This window comes from Haliotis cracherodii, unplaced genomic scaffold (assembly GCF_022045235.1).
Source record: "Haliotis cracherodii isolate W230 unplaced genomic scaffold, xgHalCrac1.p SCAF_1, whole genome shotgun sequence".
NCBI lineage: Eukaryota > Metazoa > Mollusca > Gastropoda > Lepetellida > Haliotidae > Haliotis > Haliotis cracherodii.
Genome location: NW_027266264.1, coordinates 1,157,466 through 1,181,995, shown reverse-complemented (window position 1 = coordinate 1,181,995; position 24,530 = coordinate 1,157,466). Strand labels below are relative to the sequence as shown.

General features: G+C 41.7%; 1 pseudogene; it reads left to right on the top strand.

The window, feature by feature from the left end:
* Positions 1-6,558: 6,558 nt before the first annotated feature.
* LOC139458653 (putative amine oxidase [copper-containing]) lies at positions 6,559-23,723 on the top strand (annotated as a pseudogene).
* The last annotated feature ends 807 nt before the right edge of the window (positions 23,724-24,530 follow it).

The window sequence follows — 24,530 nt, the reverse complement described above, 5'->3', positions numbered from 1 at the left end:
TCTTTTGCTTTGGTAAGTGTTTCTTTGATTCAACACAGTATGTGGTTGATTGTTGTTTCTTGTATATAAATTCATTGAAAAATGACGAATGATTCTGAACCGTACAGTATTCATTGTAATATTTTAATACTATCTTCATTATGACAACTACATTTAGAGGGTTATGAAATTTGTTATGACAATATAACATTTTAGCAGACTTTAGTAACAGAAAGATCAATACTGTCATATGTTCACGAATGCAATATTATACAAGAGAATTCGTTTAACGTCGATTTTAAGGCACTTGCTGCATCTTCCTTATTCAATGATAATACAATATGATACAATAAATAACAGTTGTTAACTAATACGAACATGTATACATACAATATGTTCATGATTAGTTTTGTACAATAATACTACAGCAAAATACAATGTATTCCAGTTTATTACAAATAAGAAGAACGATGTGGGTCCATTGTCAATAAACATTGTCATTCAGGGTCGGTATACAAAAGCAGATTGGGTTTAGCTTATTGCCTACACGGACAGATAAAGAGTTGTGACTGGGGCAGCAACACCAATATCAGAAATGAGTCCTGTTTCAAAAGCAACGCCTACAATTAAGACCAATTGCTGTTTCGAAATGAGCACATTTATAAACAAACAAATTCACTTGTTATTGAATCTGTTCACGAATTTATCACCAAATATAAAATATTTCATTTGTTTACATGAGCTTCCATCACTGTACATGTAATCGTGTGCATCATAGACTGACCACAACATTAGCCATTATAATGTTATCTTGATTCATATGGTTTACTGAATCAGACTACATGACTTTTGTTTTGAAGACATTAGTAAGTTTAAATTTATGTAATGTTGGATATAAGTAGTATTTAGGGGGTGTATACAAACTCCTGATATTGCCGTAAACATAACACACGTACAAAAAGGTATTCATCTCTGTTTTCCCCCAGCCGTGATATTGCTGGAATATTGCTAAAAGTGGCGTAAAACCAACATATATATAAAACAACCATGTCTCAACATTACTTGATCAATATAATTTTGTTTCTATTACTTTGTACTGGAACGGTATTAACATATGTCTGATGACCTGTTTACCAATCCACACTCATATTGAATAACATGTTTAAATCATATGTCACACTTATAAAAATACCTCTCAAATACCTTAAATATACTACTCAAAATTTGATAAGGATCGTAGATATTTTTCTTAATAAAAAAACAAAATAACTGCATAACTGGCAATATTGTGTTCAAGTGAAATCAAAAACGTCTCCAACACACGTGCACGTGCATTTCATGCCATGGGAAATGCGTTTCACATCACAGTTCATGCTTTTGCTACCATTGCACGATTTCCAATCAGGCAACGGTGTCTGATTCATTGTGAAACTGTAAACTCAATTGAGTGTTTACACTACGTTTATCTACGCAATGCCCCCTCAACGTGTAAGGCGTCGCCTGACGACAGAACAACTGGGTAGATGTATTGGAATGCTTGATGCTGGCTATTCACAACGTGACGTTGCCAATGCACTAAACGTCAGCCAGAGCGTTGTAAGCAGGGCCTGGTCCCGACAGCAAAATTTTGGTACAGCAGCACACCGACATGGGGGTGGTTGTCAGAGGTCGACAACCCAACGCCAAGATCATTTTGTGGCTCTTCAGGCACGACGTCATCCCTTCTGGACAGCAACCAGCCTACATAACGACCTCCTTAACGCCTCGGGGGTGAATGTGTCCACTCAGACGATACGGAATCGTTTTCACAATGCAAGTCTCTACTCGAGAAGGGCATGTGTCCGAATCCCCCTGACTGTTCGACACCGGCGGGAGCGATTGGAATGGGCTGAAGATCATGTCACTTGGACACGGAACGATTGGGTTCCAGTTCTGTTCACCGATGAGTCCAGGTATTGTTTGGACTTTACAGACAGGAGGCAGCGGGTGTGGCGACGACAACGTGAACGTTTCCATGATGCCAACATCAGTGAACATGACCGTTATGGTGGTGGTTCCATCATGGTCTGTGGTGGAATCAACAGAGATGGAAGGACAGATCTTCATGTCCTGGAGAGAGGAACAATGACGGGGGTGAGGTACCGGGATGAGATCCTCGATGTGTACGTCAGACCCTACGCTGGTGCTGTTGGCCCTGAGTTCATCCTGATGGATGATAACGCCCGTCCTCATCGCGCCAGTGTGGTTGAGCAGTACCTTGAGCAGGAGACAATTGTCCGCATGGATTGGCCAGCGCGCTCGCCAGACTTGAACCCGATTGAGCATGTCTGGAACATGCTGCAGGTTGCCCTTTCACGCCGTAGAGCACAACCCACGACTTTGGCAGAGCTCGGACATGCCCTCGTGGAAGAGTGGAACAACCTTCCCATTGGGAACATCCGGGTGCTTATTGACAGCATATCTCGACGTTGTCAGGCCGTCATTGATGCAAGGGGAGGTCATACTCGATACTGACACTTCATCGACTAAGTGTAATGATGGACTATCCCTCATAACTGTGTAATTCTTTCTCTTGTTTGCTGTTAACATTTTTTAATGAAATGCCTTTTGGTGTTTGCAGATTTCAAACATTCCATATTATATTGATACAAGTTTATGCCGTTCATGCATTTTCATTCATAACATGATTAAACACGTTTCTGAGTCAGAGTCATGTCTTTTGTTATGTTTGTGGTAACTTACACACATATCACCTAGTGATCCTTATCAAATTTTGAGAAGTATACAACATCCTCAGTATAACGATAACAACGAAATAAACAAATTAACAAACATGACCAACATTAGGACTTGAAGTGAATTTTGTGATATGCCCTTACATATTAACTAATGTTATATTTGGGATAACACTTTCTTAGTAGAGTACAGATTCTAGTACATTTTTGGGTTGAGTCCCGTGCGGTATTCGAACCCACACCTGCCAGGGTGAGGCACCTAATCGCCAGCACAGAAAGTCAGCGATCTAACCCACTCAGCCACCGAGCCTTCCACCAAAAAATGGAAGTCCGACAACTGGTAGTCTAGATCACGTACTTTGAGTACCCCCCTGACAAGTGTAAATTGGCACGGCTCCCATGGCCGAAAGCTATGAATACACAATGCCATTTAGAAAGTGGTCAAATGTAACTAATGTTATATTTGGGATAACACTTTCTTAGTAAAGTACAGATTCTAGTCCATTTTTGGGTTGAGTCCCGTGCGGGATTCGAACCCACACTTGCCAGGGTGAGGCACCTAATCGCCAGCACACAAAGTCAGCGATCTAACCCACTCAGCCACCGAGCCTTCCACAAAAAATGAAAGTTTGACAACTGGTAGTCTAGATCACGTACTTTGAGTACCCCCCTAGACTACCAGTTGTCGGACTTTCATTTTTTGTGGAAGGCTCGGTGGCTGAGTGGGTTAGATCGCTGACTTTAAATTTTTCGTTGTCACAGAAAATGTAACAGGGTCCTGTTTAACAGAATGCATACACGAACAGGGAAATACCGTGACGTAATTTATACAGAGCTTCATTCAAGAGAGTCATAACAGCTGTCGTGGTGAGCAGGTAACACAGCACATAAACATACATGCATGGTTCCTTTTCAATGTTTCGTAGTGCACCCCGCAGCTCTAATGCAATAAACCTCTCCTGCCTTTATCTTGCCGATTGTACACATGAAACAACCTTCACACTAATAACTGCAAACGTGGGGCGTTGGAGAAAATCTCAAATGTGATGCACATTACTCCAGCAAATTATATATCTGAAGTAAATATATATACATACGTTCATGTTTTATTACACAAATTAAGGTAAGGTGACGGAGGTTCAGTAATCAGTTCTGGTTCAGGTTTTGGACAGGAAGCTAACACCAGTGAGCTCAGGGTAGTTTTTCACACCATCCCTCATTCATAATCCCTTCAATAAACACAGGCAAAACAACAAGAAGCTTCAAAGCGACACAGCGATTCGGCTTCATGGGTATACTATAATTAAAAAGGCCCGAATACAGAGAGAGGGGATGAAGGTCCACTAAACAACAACAATTCCTGTGACATTGAATAAGATTTAATGTAAAGTTATGTTTTTTACCAAATCTGAAACAATTTCGGTTTGCAAGAGATAAAGGACTCCTGTAAGTGTTCAATTGGTTTAATTTGCCATACTGACTTCAGAAAATGCGTGATTTCATAAAAAAAAAACATGAACAAGCCAAAATGACAAGTTACAAATCAATAGCGTGTGTGTCCACCTCTGGTTGCGATGCAAGCAACACATCTTCGTCTCATGGAATGGATCAGGCGTAGTCCTGTGGGATATCTGTCCATATCTGCTAGGTAGTTCCTGGAGTGTCTGTGGAACACGTGGTTGACGTCGAAGGCGAGAGATCAGGGGAGCGAACCGGCATTCACGGTGTTTTGTTGAAGAGATACCTGAACAAGTCGAGCAAAATGAGGACGGGCGTTGTCATGTTGAATGGTAATGCCTTGGCCATGACGACGCAAAAACGGTAGAACAACAGGGCCGATGATCTCGTCGCGGTAGCGCTGTCCATTGAGATTTCCCTCTACCACTATCAAACGGGTCCTCTGTCTTGCTATAATCCCACCCCATACCATAACGCTGCTGCCCCGGAACCGATCTTTTTCTATGATACAATGATTGACGTAACATTCACCTCGACGTCGGTACACTCGAATCCGCCCATCGCTGAGGTGAAAACAAGACTCGTCAGTGAGTAGAACTTGTCCCCACTGCATGGCCATCCGGCGTAGACGCTGTCTGCACCACTGTAGACGTGCTTGACGGTGGTATCCTGTCGAAATGGGACGTCTGGCGGGTCTTCTGCTGGCGACAATCCTTGCACATCTGAGGCGACGACGTTCGGTTTGTGAAGATATTCGTGGAATGCCAGGGATGCTTCATGCACTCACTGTTGCTGGCTGGAATCGATTTCGTAGGTGTGTTGTTCGAATCCAGTTGTTTTGTCCACCCCGAGGATGGTCTCTGGCTGCATTCGTCTGTTGCCAACGTTGCCATAAACACCAAATGGTGTTTCTGTGGACGTTAAATTGCCTTGCAACATCACGTTGACTCGATCCTGCTTCAAGCATACCAATGGCTCGCAGACGCTCATTTTCGGACAGGCGTGACATTTCGTAATGTAGAATAATTGCGTAATTTTGTTGTTTTTCTGAGTGGTTGTTGTCAACACGATGCTAAACAATGCATATGGAACCCCGTTAACGCACATGTTTTTATACCCATTCTTGGGTAGTGAAATGCATGAGGTTTGCATAAAAGTCAACTTTTGCATGGAATGCATGCTTTTCTGTAGCAGTTGCGTTTTTTGTGACTTGATTCAATACATGTACTACAATATTGAAAACCAAACTTGACTTGTTTGAAAAATACACTAAAATATTGGTGTCACAGGAACTTTTGTTGTTGAGCACATACGTATGATCTTCTTGTGTGTGTTTGTGTGTGTGTGTGTGTGAGAGAGAGAGAGAGAGAGGTGAGGTGAGGTGTGGTGAAATTATTGCACTTACAAAGCGACGTGCATGACGAGAGAGAGAGAGAGAGAGAGAGAGAGAGAGAGGGAGGAGGGGGTGGGGGGGGGGGGGGGGGGGGGGGGCAGGTAGGGTCTAACACAATTCATGGCATTTATGGCCTTTGGCATTCGTACTTGGTCCAAAGAAAAATTAATTACAATTCGTTCCTAAATAAATTATAGAAACTAATTAATTAGATCTGTTACACGAAATTAACAATTATATAAGACTATACAGAAAAGCGCCAGATTCCAAGCTCTCTGTTGTCCCCCAAACTTTAATTCATTCGCTTTGTTGATTTCCATCGTGTTTTCTGCACGAAATGTATTGTCCCACATGCTTTGAATATTGTAGTAACCGCAACTTTGCATTTTGTAACTTATAATTTTAGGTATAATTAATTAAACATGCCTACCGACAATGACTAAAAGAAGTACCATTCTATTAATATTAGCTTCCGCGGTGATGCGGCCGTCAAACCAGCTGTTTCAATGAGGTTTATTGTGATTTAATAGCCCATGATTGGTCAGTCAGAATCGAGTTATTTCCAAATTCATGGTAGAATTAGTTGTAAAGGTTTCAAATAGAGGATACTTTTCTACTATCGATGGTGTGGTCGGGTAGCTTTATGGTTGAGGCGTTCTCTCGTCACGCCGAAGGCCCGGGTTTGATTCCGAACATCGATACAGTGTATGAAGCCCATTTCTGGTGTCTCCGGCCGTGATATTGCTCAAATATTGCTCAAAGCGGGGTAAAACCATACTCACTCACTCACTCTACTGTCGTGTTCTTGATGCGTTGCCTCTGTCCCAGCCTCTGTTCACAGCTGTATAAACCCAGAGTCTCTTACTCGACACTCCGCAAGAGGTTTTGTGAACTACTTGCTTTGTCAAAGCAGTAGGTGTAAACACAACAGGTTATATCGGTGCTTATGAATATGAATACAGCGCTCTGACAACACAGCCACTGATACATTACCCAACGGGCTCAGTCTGGCACATAACCTACATAGAAGGCTGCTGGTGTCATTCGCACGACTGCATCGTGGTCGGGACAAGGGACATCATTGTTCAGAACAAGGTAAGTCTGCCTCAGTTAGAGAAAATACGAAATAGAATCTGAACATACACAGCTCTACATGTCGACAATTAGGGAAGAAGTCCCACCTCGTCATGTCATCGCAGTATGGTGTTTTATCATTTCCCTTGAGGGCTGCAATGTAAAACTAATGCGTAGATGTGTGACACATTTCTGGGTATTATGTATAAGTTTCCTTATAGTGCGTATGCGTGTGCGTATGCGTGCGCGTGCGTGCGTTCGTGTGCGTGCGTGCTTGCGTGCTTGCGTGCCTGCGTGCGTGCGTGTGACTATTGCCGGTTCAATAATGCCAGACTACTGAGTTTGACATGTATATCCCGCTCAGTCACAGTATATTGACTCCGATCCTAACACTGCCTGCTTTATCACCTTAATGCCGAAAACCAGGCGTGGTTAAAAAAAGTGGTTTTAATCTCTTTTGGTATAATGCGGCTGTGGTAACGTTCTGTCCACTGGTCAGTGTGTTGTTGAAAAGCAGTCCCTTGCACATGTCTGGTCCAACTGAAGCGACAAATGAAACTTTACATGTTTGAATGTTTGAAGAAACCTAAAACGAATATCAATGTCGGAACGAATCACTTACGTCATCGACCCGTGAAGATCCGGGGTAGAATAGGTCTTATGCAACCCATGCTTGCCGTAAAAGGCGACTAACGGGATCGGGTTGTCAGGCTCGCTGACTTGGTTGATGCATGTCATCGTATCCCAATTGCGTGGATCGATGTTCATGATGTCCACCACTGGATTGTCTGATCCGATTATTTACAGACCGCCGTCATATAGCTGGAATATTGCTGAGTGCGGCGTTAGGAGTATAGAACGGGTCGCCAGAAGGTAGTTTTGGTTGAGGGAGGTTGAGTGAAAATAGGGAAGGTGATTGGCTGATCCAAGTCACGTGATCGGATAGGATGACTCATGCATCAACAGCGCGTCGGGAAAGGGCGGGGAATGAAAGGTGTGTGTTTATAAGGCAGAAAAGAATTCGTAAATAAACAAAAGTAAAGGGTTATGAATAGAGCTATGTGTATGGCGTGCTGCCCTAAATAGACAGACCGTACCCGTCAGCCCAGTTTGAATTGAGCGCGCTTGATAACTCACGTGACCACGTCGTTTCAAATTGTTTATTGGTCATAATGGTTTCGTTTATTTCAGGCGTTAGTAGAAATTACAATTAGTGTACAACTCACGTAGTCGTTTCAAATTGACCGCGCTCGCTAGAGCGTGCGACCTGGTTTGATGAATGCAGGGTGTGTGTTGAAAGTACAAGTACCGCAATAGAGACGGGTTGTGTCAACATGATATACGCCGGGTAATGTAGGTGGGGAAATGTACGTCTAGCTGGATCAAATCCATCTTATACGGTCTACAAGTTGTACACCATGAACGTTAGACAACCTGTATAGAAAAAAATATAGACAAAATAGATAAGACTACACAATCAGCAAGCTAGCAGTGTCGTTTAATTACATTTCGCGCGCAACAACGAGGTAATGTATAGCAGAGAGACTAAGCGACCGACCGCCCATAACAATGTCAACGTACCCCGGTCTTAAAATTAATGTCAACATACCAGCCTCGCCTGAAGCTTCCCATTCATAAATTGTGTGACCAGTGTCCCGTATTTATGATATGTTAGGGAAGATGTGTTGTACATTTGTTATTTTAAAAGGGAGTTATTTCAGAGAGGATATATATATATATATATGGGTATTCCCCTCATTAAACCTTTCTTTCGTTGGTGTCTATTAAACGTATCCGGTATTTAATACATTTGAATGATGTAGGAAAGTATGTGCGTGTAGATGTTGTTCCGAACACGAATGTATGACACCTTTCAATAGATAAATTACGGTTCTAACCACGACACGCAACATGGCTATGCGCGTGGTTAGCAGTTCATATTCATAAACACATCGTAAATGACAGATTTCTGATGAATGAACTCGCCCGCACACATGTCTATAGGGTTATGTTCGCCCGAACTGTAAACATTGATAACAGGAAGGGTGCGTGGAATGCACACGTCCTTGTAAGGGTAAAATACGCGTTTAAACTCACCATTTAAATGATGACATTACTTTTTTAGATCTATTGGTATCAGTGAGTGAGTGAATTTAGTTTTACGCCACACTCGGCATTATTCCAGCTGTAGGACGGTGGTCTGTCAATAAACGAGCTTGGACCACACAATCCAGTGATCAACAGCATGAGCAGCGATCTGTGCAACTAGGAACCGATGGCACGTGTCATCCGAGTCGGCGAGACTGACCAACCGATCCCCGTCAGTCGCCGATAAGCATGGGTTACTGAAGGTCGATTCTATAACCCGGGACCTTCACGGGTGTAGTATGACGAAGACTATATACTAATATGCAAAAACTGAGAAAAAACAAACAAACACCAAACAATTCATTTGTATCATTTATTGATTCGAGTCAATCAGTTCCATACAAAGCCGTGATATACGAATGGACAATAGTATTCACTCTGGAACATTATTTAGTCACTCATATACACATGCTGCTGCTGCTCGAAGGCCCTATTGTTTAAACAGCGAGTCCATGTTTTGAAACACATTTCGCACTGTTGAATGTTTCCTTTCCTTCGCTGTTTTAAGGTTGAATGGTTGTCTATAGTCTATGCTTTATCCATTGCTTGTAACGATTTCCGTCCAGGAGGTCCCAGTTTCACAATTCCTCTCACGTAGAGGGAAATTCGGCGTTTCTTATCGTTCAAACGCCTCAGTTTACGAGGTGTTTTCAAAATATGAATCAAACTAGACGCGTGGCGTTGACTCGGCATTCTCTTCTGACTGTTAGACTGATATATTATCCTCTGCAACGCTATCAGATTCAGTCTCACTTTCTATTTCCGGCATATCCATCAAAGGCAGGATCTCTTTCATCTTGGGTTTTAGGAGGAGTTTGATTTTATTTTTGAGAACGGATTGTTCCATGGAAGGATTCATGTCTCCCAGGTTGTATAGCATGTTTTGAAACAGAGGTGCCTCTTTAAAGTACGTGGTATATTCCATCGCATAGTTGAGAGTACTACGCACTAGATCCTCCCACCTCAGTTTCAATCTTCTCTCAATCCATTCTTGCGTTCGTCCCTGTCGCTTGTACTGTTTTTTCTGCAGTTTCATCTTGACATGAAACGTATCGTACACCTGCTTCCAGATGCGTTGTAAGCCTACAATTTGCCAATCCTCGGCTTCCATATTAGTGAATTTTGACTTCCCACGTGGAGGTTAGACGGCAAGACCACTGCCTTTCTGGGAAGAGGCTAGGTCGTCAAAGTCACTGTCATCGTCATCACTCTCGAGTCTGGCACGCTTTCTCTTAGGTTGAAGGCTATTGGCCGGACACCAGTGTTTAATATGTCGCTGTAGATCGTGCATGTTATCTATCAGCACCCCGCAATCTGCGCAAGCCGTGGCCATAGTCAATGATGTCTCACTACTCGTGTCTGAATCGGTTTCAATTGGAGTGAGCTGATGTTGGGGCAATCTCTCTTCTTGTGTCAGAGGACTATCCAGAGATTCTGTTGTAGTCAACTTCTCCTTACGCAGATCAGGTTCAGACTTTGCTGTTGTTCTCCTGTTTTCCTCATCAGGCCATCCCGGTTTACATGAGAGTTAAACACAGACTTTCCACAACCACTGGGTCCCACAACGAGCGCATTTGAGGGAATAAGGAACTTGAATTGTTCTCGAAGATCAGATATACATGGTAAATGAGGCAGCCACGAGTGGACTTGCGATGGCGGCGGCGGCGGCGGCGGCGGATGTGCTTGTGACGGCGGGTTGGCTTGACGCAGCGGCGGCGGTGGGTGGACTTGCGGCAGCGGCGTTAGCGGGTGGGCTTGTAATGTTGGGTGGATTTGCGGCGGCGGTGGCGGTAGCGGATGGGCTTGCGGCGGCGGCGTTAGCGGGTGGGCTTGTAATGGCGAGTGGACTTTCGGCGGCGGGTGGGCTTGTAACGCCGGCGTTATGCTATGTTTATTTCTCCTGTGTCGTAACATGACATCTCTCCTTGACAACATTTTTTCACAGTCCGGACAGGTGGCAACCCCCATGGTGATCCAATACGGTGTGCGATTAGAGGGTATGAAGCTTTCTTTTATACCCTTGACTGTTGACGCTTCAATGCAGCAAGTGCCCGTTCCACCACAGCCTTCACCTCCGACACATGTTGTATTTTCACGGGTTGGGGTGTTGTCTTCGATCCCTGTTTGGTTGTGATCGTTTTCATTTAGGTGTTACCTGTCTCTTCTTTGTCTTCAGCGTCGACTTCTTGGCTGCTTGTGGTTTCTTTCTCTGTTGTGATTTTCTCAATGTAGTCTTCCTAAATATATCTCTAGGGTCAAGTCTAATCTCTGATGCTTTCTTCATGTTGTTCACGTCCAATCCGTTTGCTACTGTAGAGTTTATACTGTCTTACACGTGCAGGGAATCTTGGAAGACACTTTTCTTCACAGCACAGTTGTGAGTATGTTAAAAAAGCGATCATATTAGAATATAGTCTTCGTCATACTACACCCGTGAAGGTCCCGGGTTATAGAATCGACCTTCAGTAACCCATGCTTATCGGCGACTGACGGGGATCGGTTGGTCAGTCTCGCCGACTCGGATGACACGTGCCATCGGTTCCTAGTTGCACAGATCGCTGCTCATGCTGTTGATCACTGGATTGTGTGGTCCAAGCTCGTTTATTGACAGACCACCGTCCTACAGCTGGAATAATGCCGAGTGTGGCGTAAAACTAAATTCACTCACTCACTGATACCAATAGATCTAAAAAAAAGTAATGTCATCATTTAAATGGTGAGTTTAAACGCGTATTTTACCCTTACAAGGACGTGTGCATTCCACGCACCCTTCCTGTTATCAATGTGTCACGTTGAGCCGGTAATGGTAACCCCCGTCGAACATGTGATGGTCACCTGTCTTGGATCCAAGATACTCTACTCACTGAATATTTGCAATGATGTGATATTTTGACTTGCCAAAATCTAGTTTTATACTTTTCAGTGTGATGGGATTAAAATAGAGTAAGTGATAAACGTCGACACATTTTACTTAGTCTAATGTTAATTGAATTGATCTCTATAAGAAAATAAAACATAAAGCAAATGAATTAACACCTCTACTCAGGTAACGATCTGGCTAGTTTTCACAACAATGGATTAAAACTTAAATTGCATTGATCTTAAAAATAGTTTATTGAAGTAGTTAGTTCTTTATTGTTTTGTTGTAAGTGTTTTTACAGCAAGTATTTGATTCATCTACACAGATTTTTAGATTCTTACATTGTATACAGGAATCTGCAACAGTACAGGGACTTGATTGGGCAGCAGATTTTGACCTACTAATTTTATACTCTTATCCTCGAGAGTTAACTCTTATGAAAATAAGTCAAACAATACTGGTTCAGTCCAAGCAGGGATGGAACCGAGTTCCCAATGTGCCCACAGTAATTTCTGTTGGCAAATTGGGATGTAGGCACAGTGGGACTGAACCTGATATTCAGCAACTACCAGAGGGTTTACATAAACACTTGACCTGATATACAGCAACTACAACAGGGTTTACATAAAGACTTGACCTGATATACAGCATCTACCGTAGTGTTTACATAAAGACTTGACCTGATATACAGCATCTACCGGAGTGTTTACATAAACACTTGACCTGATATACAGCAACTACCACAGGGTTTACATCAACACTTGACCTGATATACAGCAGCTACCAAAGGGTTTACATAAACACTTGACCTGATATACAGCAGCTACCAAAGGGTTTACATGAAAACTTGACCTCAATATTTGACCTGATATAAAGAAACAATCGGAGGGTGTATATGAACACTTAACCTTATAAACTGCAACTACCGGAGTGTTTACATAAACACTTAACCTGATATACAGCAACAACAGGAGAGTTTACATAAGTTTTACACTTGATCTGACATACAACAACTACCACGGGGTTTACATAAACACGTGACTAGATTTACAGCAACTACAGCAGGATTTACATAAACACTTGACGTGATTTACAGCAACTACAACAGGGTTTACATAAACACTTGACGTGATATACAGCAACTACCACAGGCTTTACATAAACACTTGACCTGATATACACCACCTACCAAAGGGTTTACATAAACACGTGACTAGGTTTACAGCAACTACAACAGGGTTTACATAAACACTTGACGTGATTTACAGCAACTACCACGGGGTTTACATTAACACTTAACTAGGTTTACAACAACTACAGCAGGATTTACATAAACACTTGACGTGATATACATCAACTACCAAAGGGTTTACATAAACATGTGACTAGGTTTACAGCAACTACAACAGGGTTTACATAAACACTTGACCTGATTTACAGCAACTACAACAGGGTTTACATAAAGACTTGACTAGGTGTACAGCAACTACAACAGGGTTTACATAAACACTTAACGTGATATACAGCAACTACTACAGGGTTTACATAAACACTAAACGTGATATACAGCAACAACCACAGGGTTTACATAAACACTTAACGTGATATACAGCAACTACAACAGGGTTTACATAAACACGTAACGTGATATACAGCAACTACAACAGGGTTTACATAAGCACTTGACGTGATATACAACAACTACCACAGGGTTTTCATAAACACGTGACTAGGTTTACATCAACTACAGCAGGGTTTACATAAACACTTGACGTGATATATAACTACTACCACAGGGTTTACATAAACACTTGACCTGATATACAACAACCACATGTGATCTACTGCAGATATAAATGTTAATGGTTGAACCTTATATACATCAGCTTACATATACATTTATAATGGCTTTTTATAACATGTCTCTGGCAATAGGCACTGGCTGTAAAGCCTTTAGTGTGTACGTCCATCAACTGCATTAATGAACCCAGTCACACGTTGTCTAACCGATGCCAGTCGCCTGAATACGTTAGTGGGGACTCTTTACGCTTTTTGAAATCTGTTGAAGTGTTCTGTCCATGTGGTCTCGTCAATATACCTCAGAAGTTTTGTCGAGTGAGCATGCTGGCCGTGGAATAATGTTCACAGTAATATTTTGTTAACCCTGAACAATTTATGTTGTATGAGGCCTTGCGTTGTCATGTTTCAGCAGTGCTCCCTGGGGCTGTCCATGTAAAGGTGGCAACGCATCTAGCTGAAGAACTTGATCCCTGTATTTTTGAGCGTTGAGATTGCTATTTATGATCACCAGTTTTCTGGTAATAGCCAATTCCCTTTCACCGATTTACCCACATGAACTCGAAATAAAGGGTACCAATGACATCGCCTCATCTGAGAGACAAAACACTCTCCTCAAGACTGTATAATAAGAGGGATGACTTTCCCACTGTCCAATAGTGTGCTTTCCCTTTATGTCGAGCAATACTCCAGCAGCTGCAGCATATGATGTCTATATTTCATGCTTGTCAGGTGCAATCGAGCATGTTCGAGCAGAGGCGCCATCCCCTTGATCAAGGTTACAACATTCAGCAAAGTTTTAAACGTTTCATGGTAGACATGTGTATAACATTTCAAAGTTTGGCGCATCAGTGACAATAATGATGTCCTTTCGCGAACACCTGGTATCGTCACTATCTGATAGTGATTCATAAACACATGCTCATGATATTGTCGGAATCGTTCAATCGACTCGAGATTTCCTTTGAATATGGGTTTTATCGCTTTTATGTAAACACATAAAACATACTCCATATTCACCAGATTTGACATCTTCAGATTTCCAAAACTTGCATAAAGAACTGTCAGGCCAGTATAAAGCATATTACGATGACGTCCTTTCGTCCATGGAGGCCTGGAAGCCTTCCACATGACATGGTTCCTAGCACCGTGTGTGGACTTCAGAGGGGAGGGGGTGGGGGTATGTTTGGCGTTATGATCCCAACGATAACATATTCCAAATAAGATGTTTGCATCACATCACATTGCTTCAAAAACAGATTTTTACTGCTCGTTGCAATAGGATGATTAGTGTTACATAATGCTGGGTTGATTCTCAATGTCGGTACACAGTGTGAACACCAAATGTAATGCAATGTAACTTTTAGCTCACCTTAACATCGTCGGTGAGAGTTTGTGTTTTATAGGCCATCCGTCAAGTGACCTGTCCGTTGTAAGTTGCTCATAGTAAACATGTTGTTCCCACCAAAGATGGCACGGTAAATGGTTCAAGAGGTTCTGACCCTACTTGTACTATGTCCGCCATTGCAACCATATATGTGTTAAAGATGTCCACTGCGTGAGCAAATCATATTAAACACGAGTACATCATATTTCCCATCTTGTTTTTAGCCTTTGTAACATGAATAAATGTTGCATGTACATAACATAGTTGGTGTTTAAGTTTTTATTTTGTAAGTTCATAAACTATTCTTACCCTGCTACAAGAATAAATAACAAGATTGAATCTGCATAATTCTCAAATATAGCTTACAATCGTGGACATCTAACCTAAAATACCCCAGAAGGTGTTAAGTTGTCGACATTTATAGTCAGGGATATTCATCAAATAGTCGAACATAAACTTTTTCCCACCACTAAACAGTTCACGTAAACTACTTAAACTACACCACGTTTGAATGATTATATATCAGTGTCACTGATATCAATTTAACAAAATCTCCTTTAATCTGTTCTTGATCCGACCTTCAAATGACTTGGACATTGTTATATAGTCCCACCTCTAAAATATACGAATATCAACAATTTCTGGTTGAAAGTGAACGTCACGATATGAACCCCTGAAGAAGGACGTGTAGACAAGTTAGGTGTGACTAATGTCACATTGTATGTCCTTCTTTGTCAGGCATTGTTCTTCATTTTCCATCGATATCCACTTTTGTCAGTCATTGTCCCTCGTTGTTCCTCAATAACCATTGATGTCAGCCCTTACACTTAATTGTCTCTCGACACTCATTGTTGTCAGTCATTGTTCATCGGTAACCTTTGATGTCAGTCATGGTCCTTCATTGTTCCTCGGTACCCATTATTGTCAGTCTTTTTCCGTCATTGTTCATCAGTACCTATTCTTGTCATCCCCTAACCTTCATTGACCATCGTTAACCACTGATGTCAGTCATTGTTCTTCATTGTTTATCAGAAACCATTGATGTCAGCCATTACACTTAATTGTTTCTCAATACTTATTGTTGTCAGTCACCGTTCTTCATTGTTCCTCGATACCTATTGTTGTCAGTCATTGTCCTTCATTGTTCCTTGATACCTATTGTTGTCAGTCATTGTCCTTTATTGTTCCTCTGTACCTACATCTCTCAGTCATTGTCTTTGATTGTTCAGCTCTTACGCTTAATTGTTTCTGGATACCCATTTCTGTCAGTAATTGTCCTTTGTTGTTTCTCGGTACCCATTGCTGTCAGTCATTTTCCTTCACTGTTCATCAGTTCCCATTGATGTCAGCTCTTATGCTAAATTGTTTTTTGATACCTATTGTTGTAAGTCATTGACTTTCATTGTTCCTCGGTACCTACTACTCTCAGTCATTGTCCCTCGTTGTTCCCCGGTACCAATTATTGTCAGTCATTGTCCTTCATTGTTCATCAGCAACTATTGTTGTCATCCCTTGTCCTTCATAGACCACAGTTATGCATTGATGTCAGTCATTGTTGTTCTTTATCCATCGGTATCCATTGTTATCAGTCATTTTCCTCCATTGTTCCTCAGTGTCCACAGTTGTCTGTCATTGTCCATCACGGTCCTTTATAACGAATTACTCACTATATTCAGTTTTCCCATTTGTTCTTCATTGTCCTTCTATACCCTTCATTGTCTATCTTTGACCCACCAGCTTTGTTCTTCGTTTTTCTTTCATTTTCCTTCATTGTGAGTCGTTGATCACAATTGTCCTGTTTTGCCAAGCTCCGTCTGTCCATCTTTGCCATTTGTTGTCTGTCCGTGTCCATCTGTGACCTTCATTACAGCCTTGTGTTGCCAATTATTGTACCATACGGTGCATGAGAGAGTTTCACACCGTTTTTAGCAATAGTCCAGCAATATGACGGCGGGGACACCAGAAATGGGCTTAAAAGGGTGTACCCATATTCAGAATCAAACCCCGGTCTTCGGCGTGACGAGCAAACGCTTTAATCACTAGTGTAATTGACCGCACCTCTATTGTTCCATACAATTTCCACACGCTGTGAATCATTATGTGTGTACCATAATAATACTGTCTTAGTACTGATGTACCATAATAAAATCACATACCTATAGTATTACTATTACTGTCCTCATGAAGACAAATACCTGAAATGCTGTAAAATGTGCAGCCGCATACTCCAAGTCATATTACAAGATAACCTTGCTGAACATTATTCCTACTGTTTCAGTTGAAGCATTATGACTGAATTTCACCAGAATTGGAGTGCTGGGAGATGGCGATGTATCGCAATAGCCTTGTCCCTTATAGCCCTGGCTTTAGTAGCCGCTCTCATTGCTGTCTCCGTGATGAAGGACAAGAGGTTTGAAAGTCAGGTGGTTGATGATTGTGAAGAAAGTTTTGGGAAGCCCGATATTGACACATCAGAGGCAGAGGAACCTGGGTTGTACGATGACCTTACAGTGAAAGAACTCAAAGCAATCCAGGACTATCTATACAGCCTGAAAATGCAGTTAAATCTCAAGAAGCCAGATAAAGCTGCAGTCAATGCTAGCTACATATATGTGTCAGATCTTCACCCACCTTTAAAATCAGAAGCTCTGGCTTACTTAAGTGGTTCTGGGCCTAAACCAGAAAGAAAAGCTCGAATAGTGATCTTCAGAGGTGACGCTGTCCCTCCCGTGTCAGAAGAATATATTGTTGGTCCTCTCCCAAATCCCAACAGTTGCAAATTGTTAAGCGTTCCAGGACGTAAAAATCCCGTTCCATATGCCTACAGGCCGATAGGATATGTCGAATTTGGGACATACTTCATGAAACTGTTCCCAGAGGTAGACAAAAAGATTGTTTTATTTTGAAGGAGAGTTATGATGCCACATTTACAGACTGTGGAGACAGATGCCTAAATTTCTACCCATCACCTGTAGGGACTGGAGTAAGTAAAGTTAAGGTGAGGAAGATGTGGTTCACAACAAGTCATTTTGTTGAGTATTATGACCTGAATCCTGTTGATTTCCTGATGCTTGCAAATGTGGATTCTCAAGACCCTGCACAATTCTTCATTGAGAAGCTGGTATATGCAGGCCAGGAGTACACGAGTCTTGATGATCTCGCCACTCAGTACAGAGCTGGATCAATCCCCAAGTCAAGGATACCATTCCCCGAAAACGTCAAAGAATTGAGAGTCTTCATTGCACAGAAGAGGTGATCCTGTCCCAAAGAAGCCACAGAGAGCTCCGCGAATGTATGAGCCTGACGGTAAGCGATACAGTGTACACCACCGTCATGTGGAATACATGCAGTGGGCCTTCGACTTCAGAATGTCCACTTTAAGCGGTCCACAAATTTACGACATCAGATTCAACAACGAGAGAATTGCATACGAAGTTGGCCTGCAGGAGATAGCTGTCTTTTATGCGTCCAACAACTCTGCTACACGAAGTGCAGATTTCATCGACAGTGGTGCTCTTATTGGCACCCACTCTCAATCTCTGGTTCCAGGTGCGGACTGTCCCGAGACGAGTACATTCTTTAACTACTCCTATTTGGGCGAATCTGCTGAGGAGCCAGTTCTTCTCCAGAGAGCCTTCTGTTTGTTTGAACTGAACCAAGGACTTCCTCTTCGTCGCCATCTTTCATACAGTAAGGTTGAGGGTGGCTTCTATTCCGGAATGGAGGACAATGTCATAGTTCTCAGAAGCATCCTGACCATTGTAAACTATGATTACGTGATGAACTTTATATTCCACCAAAGTGGAGCTATGGAAGTTCGAGTTCTATCAACAGGGTACATATTCGGCTCTTTCTATACCCCCAAAGAGGATCAGTATGGCTTCCAACTGAAGGAAAATACCATTGGTAGTATTCATCATCATCTCTTCCTCTTCAAAGCTGACGTTGACATTCATGGACCGAACAACAGATACGAGACCCTTGACATATCACGTGACGTTTCCCCCAATTCGCAGACGACAAACGACCCCAACTCAAAGTACTTTCAGATCAAGTATGAGCGTTCTCTCAAGACGACTGAAATGGATGCAGCCTTTAAGTTCAATTTTGAGAAGCCAAAATACCATGTTTTCCACAACAACAACAAGCCAACCAAATTTGGGGCACTGAAGTCTTACAGGTAGGCGTCTTTGAGACTTTCTGTATATATTTTTTTTACCTTTTTTGTTTTTAAAAACCTGCTCACGGTCTGTGTCTTGAAGATTTCGGAAATGTTTGAAAACAATAATATGAACTCAGCTGCCTTAATTTATAATTAATTCCTGATTTAAAATCAAATGACAGATGTTTTCTTTACATTTCTGCGGAGTGAACATGTAACCTTCGTATCTGGCCCAGTAAATGTACCACTTGGCGACAGAAGCGCTGATAAATCAGTAAGAGTAGCCGCGTGCCAGCAACAGATATTTTTCTCCCTAACCTTAGGTTCATGGAAAATATGTTTAAAACATAAAAAAATGTTGATAAATGTTGTTTCTTTTCCGGTTTATAAGTTAGATAAAACACTTTCCCTGAGGTTTTATGAGATTTAAATCCCTCATCCTCGGGATAAAACTTGTTTTCGGGTTATAGATCTCAAACAATTTTTTGACGTGCTTTATCTTTCATTAGACACACAGTGGAATATTGATATTAAGGCATTTGTTTTCCCAGAATCCACCTCGACGGAATGACGAAAGTCCTTATCCCTGAGGACGAAGGTAATGAACCAGTTATTACTTGGGCGAGAAACCAGATGACGGTCACCAAGTTCAAGGACGACGAAAGAGATGCCAGCTCCGTCTATGGCTTGTTCGATTCCATGGAACCCACAGTTAACTTCACATCGTTTTATGCTGACAACGACGACATTGTTGATGAGGTAATGATTTGGATGAATAATCCGTGGAGGTAACCCATGTAAGAACATACGCTCACGAGTCGACTATACAACTATTGATTAGTTCATGGCAGTTGCACTAACCTGTGAATTAGGACCAATTACCAATTACTACTACTACTACTAATAATAATAATAATAAGCATTCCACAGTTTTCTAAAACGAGCCAAGGATGTGGGACATAATCTCAATGTCGGTGTTGATTTTACTGATGGTACTGTACTGCTGGACGGTACATAAATGAGTGTCAACCAAGCGAAGTGCCATATCAAATCGGCCCAGATTCAGTTTTTCAAGGAGAGGCTTTCTGAACGAACACTGCATCTAGTTTATGTGCAGTATGTTGAGATCAGCAATCCTGCAGAGTCCTTTGCGTGAAAGAAGTCGTCTGGCCTGAAAAGTGAAACTGACTTCTTTCTGTTTGCTGCTCAGGACCAGTCATTTCCAACTCGCAACCGTCAGTGTGTGATTTTGCATCCAAATGTAAATATGAAATGTAGATTATGTAATGAGACTGTCCAACACATTGTCAGTAGATTCCCAGCTTTGGCACAAACACAGTATCTTAAACGACATGATGGTGTAGCTCGATCATTTTATTACCGTCTTCGCCGTGCTTATGGTTTTGACACAGAGGTCATCCATGGTATGACCCGGAATATGTAGAGGGCGTTATGGAAAATGATCAATTCAAAATCCTTTAGAATAGGCCCATTTACAGCCTCAGACGTATCCAGGCCAACAAACATGATCTTGTTCTTTTTCATAAATCCAATGAAATCATTTATATCATGGAATTTTCTGTGCCCTTTGACAGTAATGTGATTGACAAGTTTGAGGAGAAAATGGCAAATATGCGGACCTCGCTTTCGAAATGTCACGCTTGCATCCCAAGTACCAAGTTGTCCGACTCCCCATTGTTCTCGGTGCCTTAGGTTTGGTACATCCCAATCTGTTGACTGATATTAGGAAAGTACCCGGGTTTGCTACCAGGAATACACCCCTTCTGACAATCTGGATAATGCAGAAGGCTGCGGCGTTGGGGAGTCTTCACATTCTCCGAAAAGTTCTGGGTGGTTTTCTGGACTAGGCAGCGCTTCCTGGGAGTCCCATTCGCTGTCTGGGCTGCGTGTAGACGGGGCAAGGGCCCTAAGCTGATGATGAGCCTAATCAGGATCACACAAACCCTCTTTGCTGCTTTTTATTTTACTTTAATATGTAAATAATAATAATAATAATAATAATAATGTAGCAGAGTACAAATGTAGACTAAAGAAAATCTGAAATTTGGTGTTCAGAGCTGAACGCTCGCTATAAAGTAGTCAAAGCCACAAACACTAATGCTGTGCCCATCCTTTCGTATTCTTTTGGTTTTGTTGATTGGACGAAATGAGAAATCCAGGGTATTGACACCCTCACATGAAGAATCATGTAAGACAATAGATCCCACCACCCTCGCTCTTCCCTCAATCGCTTATATTTACCAATTATGATGGGAGGGCGTGGTTTGATTAATGTGGAGGCTCTTCGTGATAGAATTGCTTTGTGCACTTTTGCACACATTTATTTGTCATTTGATCCTCTTGTGAAGCATGTCATGACTCATGGTGAAAACAAGGCATTAACAATAATAATAATAACGACCCGGAATATGTTCAATAATAATACGTTTTTTCTTTCTTGGTCCCTTGTAACCGTGGTACATCTACGCCAAACAAAAACATCGAAAACCATAATAATAGCCATTATTGGGCTATTTACGGTAACAGATGTAAGAACATTTGTTATAGTATCAATTCGTGACGTCGATCTGATTCACAAGAGAAACAACCCAAGTGCTACACGCGGTGGCGCCGCTATCAATTCCAGAAAAGTGTGGGAACTAGGCTTTGATACAGGCTAGTGGACACCCTTGCCTCAGGAGGATGGGGTAGAGACAGATGATATTTTCTCTTTTTTTCTTAGAATCTGTTTCCCTACGTCCTGTTTATCCCGGCTGTAAGTTTCATTTGTGTTGAAATATAGGAATGTAAATAAGCTCATTTAAACAAAAGAGTTTTGAACAAGTTGTTAGCAGATAAGCATTTATGAAATATAGTTACTTGTTTCATAGTTCTCAATTAGTCAATATTATTTAGGGATATTTTGGGATATGACACTTTTGATGATGAGCTGTTATAGTTGACATTTCAAACAGTTGCCTACACATGCAGGTGAGCCCCAGTGCCGGACACCTACTTGTGAGAAGCTTTTTTTTTGACATAATTGTTTTGTAATGACCGTAACGTTTGAGCTAGCGCCACGATCCAACAACCGCATTTAGACGTCTTTTGGGTTCATTAGGAATATACCAATTAAACACTAGGCGAGTACAGTCAGTAAAGTACCAATCATGTACATCTCTGGAGTTAGTGGTATGTATGATTAATGGTACACTAGGGAGTAGAAATGTCTCTGTCACTATGCACAAACATAAATGCTGATACCTTCGTATATACCTTCGTTATAACCCACGTGGTACTAGATTTGAAAACATTTACATTGTTTTAGGTCTAGCTAGATGTACAGTAGAATCGCCTGTTGCCAGATAAACCAGAAATAATGGATGGAATGATGTACTGTACTTTGAGTGGGTGAAGACTACAGATGAGCAGATGTGTGGAGACTTCACAATGAAGGATCTCAAATCAAATGTTTTGATTCTCACACTTTCATTACATGCTAAAATTGTGTTGTCATGCCGTCCTATGGTGAAGGTTTAACACCGCCGATAATCATCTACCACCATGGCCTTTTCGTGACTTTGCTTGTATCACCAACATATTTGTTGGCTCCTTGGTATGACAGAAGCAGCTTGCTGAGCTGTGTGTAGTCGCGGCGCCAATTCAAATTATTTCAGTTGTGCCAAAGTAAAACGTGTCATTCACTGATACATAATTGAAATGGAATGAAATACAAGTATGTTGTGAGGAATGTTTGCCGTTAGGGGTTTGATTTCCCAAATAATTCAGCCTTCTTTGCAGGAATGTATATGGTATGCACGCGATGAGTGGTGCGGTTCGATCGTGCACGGTTTGTATTCATACGCACTTTGCTAATTGATTAAAATCATTGTTTGTGATATATAGGATACAAAACACGTTCCCATTTCATATCAAGTTAATGTACCTGGTGAAATGTTTGTTTTTGTATTACGTACATGTATGAACACTTTCAGGACCTGGTGGCATGGATCAGTATGGGTCTCCATCACATCCCCCACACCGAGGACATGCCCATCACCCCCACCCCCGGGGCACATCTCAGCTTCGCCCTGCTTCCCTACAACTATTTCGAAGAGTGTCCGTCCTCCCAGTCACGTGACTCCATCAGGGTGGAGTACAAGGACAGCCACCACCCCGAGAGGGGAGCCCGGGTGGTGAGATACGGTAACGCGGAGAAGCCACGCTGTATCCCGCAAACTCCGGACTACGACGCAATGGTGGAGCGAAACCCGTCATGCGCAATAGAGGTGTAGAATCCGAAAGTCAAATGGAGATTTACACTTCAAAAACAACAATACTGATCCATCCATTGGAATATTTTTAGGGTTTTATGCAGCAGACTTTAATCATAATTAATCAAATTGCTTTGGCGATGACAACTTGCTGCCTGGATGTAATTCAACTGCATATTATCCCGCGAAAATTATTCATTGAAATTGCCAACTGACGTATTATAACAGAAGAAATATGACGCTAAGTCGTCACTCGCTTTAAGCAACATCTCATATTGACTCTATCCATCCAGTTGGAAGTTAAGATGTTCAAACTCTTTTGAAGTTGACCGATCCAAGTATTGACCATCCTCATAATTGTCGGTGACTCATCAAAGACAAAACATAGATAGGTCGACAGACAGTAGAGACAATACTGTCTGTCGACCTATCTATGTTTTGTCTTTACTTCCTGGTGACCCCTCCAAGCACTTTTTGTACTCTCTGTAGGTCCATCAAGTACTGTTTTTACTTTTTCTCTATGCAAGCAAGTTCTGTCGTTACTTTCTGTCAGTCAATGCGAGTAGTGAGTACTCACTGTCGATCCATCCAGGTACTGTTTTTACTCTGTCTCAAGCATTGTTGATGACACATATTAGTACTATTTGCACACCAGATGGGACATTGACACCTTATTATATTCTAACAACTTTGACCATCGAATACTGCTTATTGCTTATCTTATTATCCGAACTCCAATGAAACAGCAAACGAGTGTGTGGGCAAGTGACCACGGCGTGTCAGTTTCATGTTGGAGGAAGGCCAGAGCTACGTAGCTCCAAGAGATCATTTTCATGAAATCAACGAGCATAGGTATGATGCTGACAAACAACGAATCACATTAAGAGCGTATCTAGAATTCGAACCAAGAATAGCTGCTCCTGGCACGTCTAACACCATCTGGTTAACATAAAGTGAACACGTGCAGGCCTTGTTTCCTTGAAACATTTGAAATGACCACTGTGATGTGACTGAAATACTGTTGAACATAAACTTGGTGTGATACTTGCTGATATATTGTTCATAATTCTCTTGTTCTATATTCAAATAGTACTCTTTGTTGATTACATTAGCTGTGTATCTGCTCAACCTCTATCAATAATGATGTCAATATGTTGCATCAGACTAATCAAATTCCTTGTAAGAAAATTATGTATTATTCAGAAATATATTTTTAACGTATTTTCACTCTGTTTTTGTTTGTCTTTATGTGAGGAATGACAT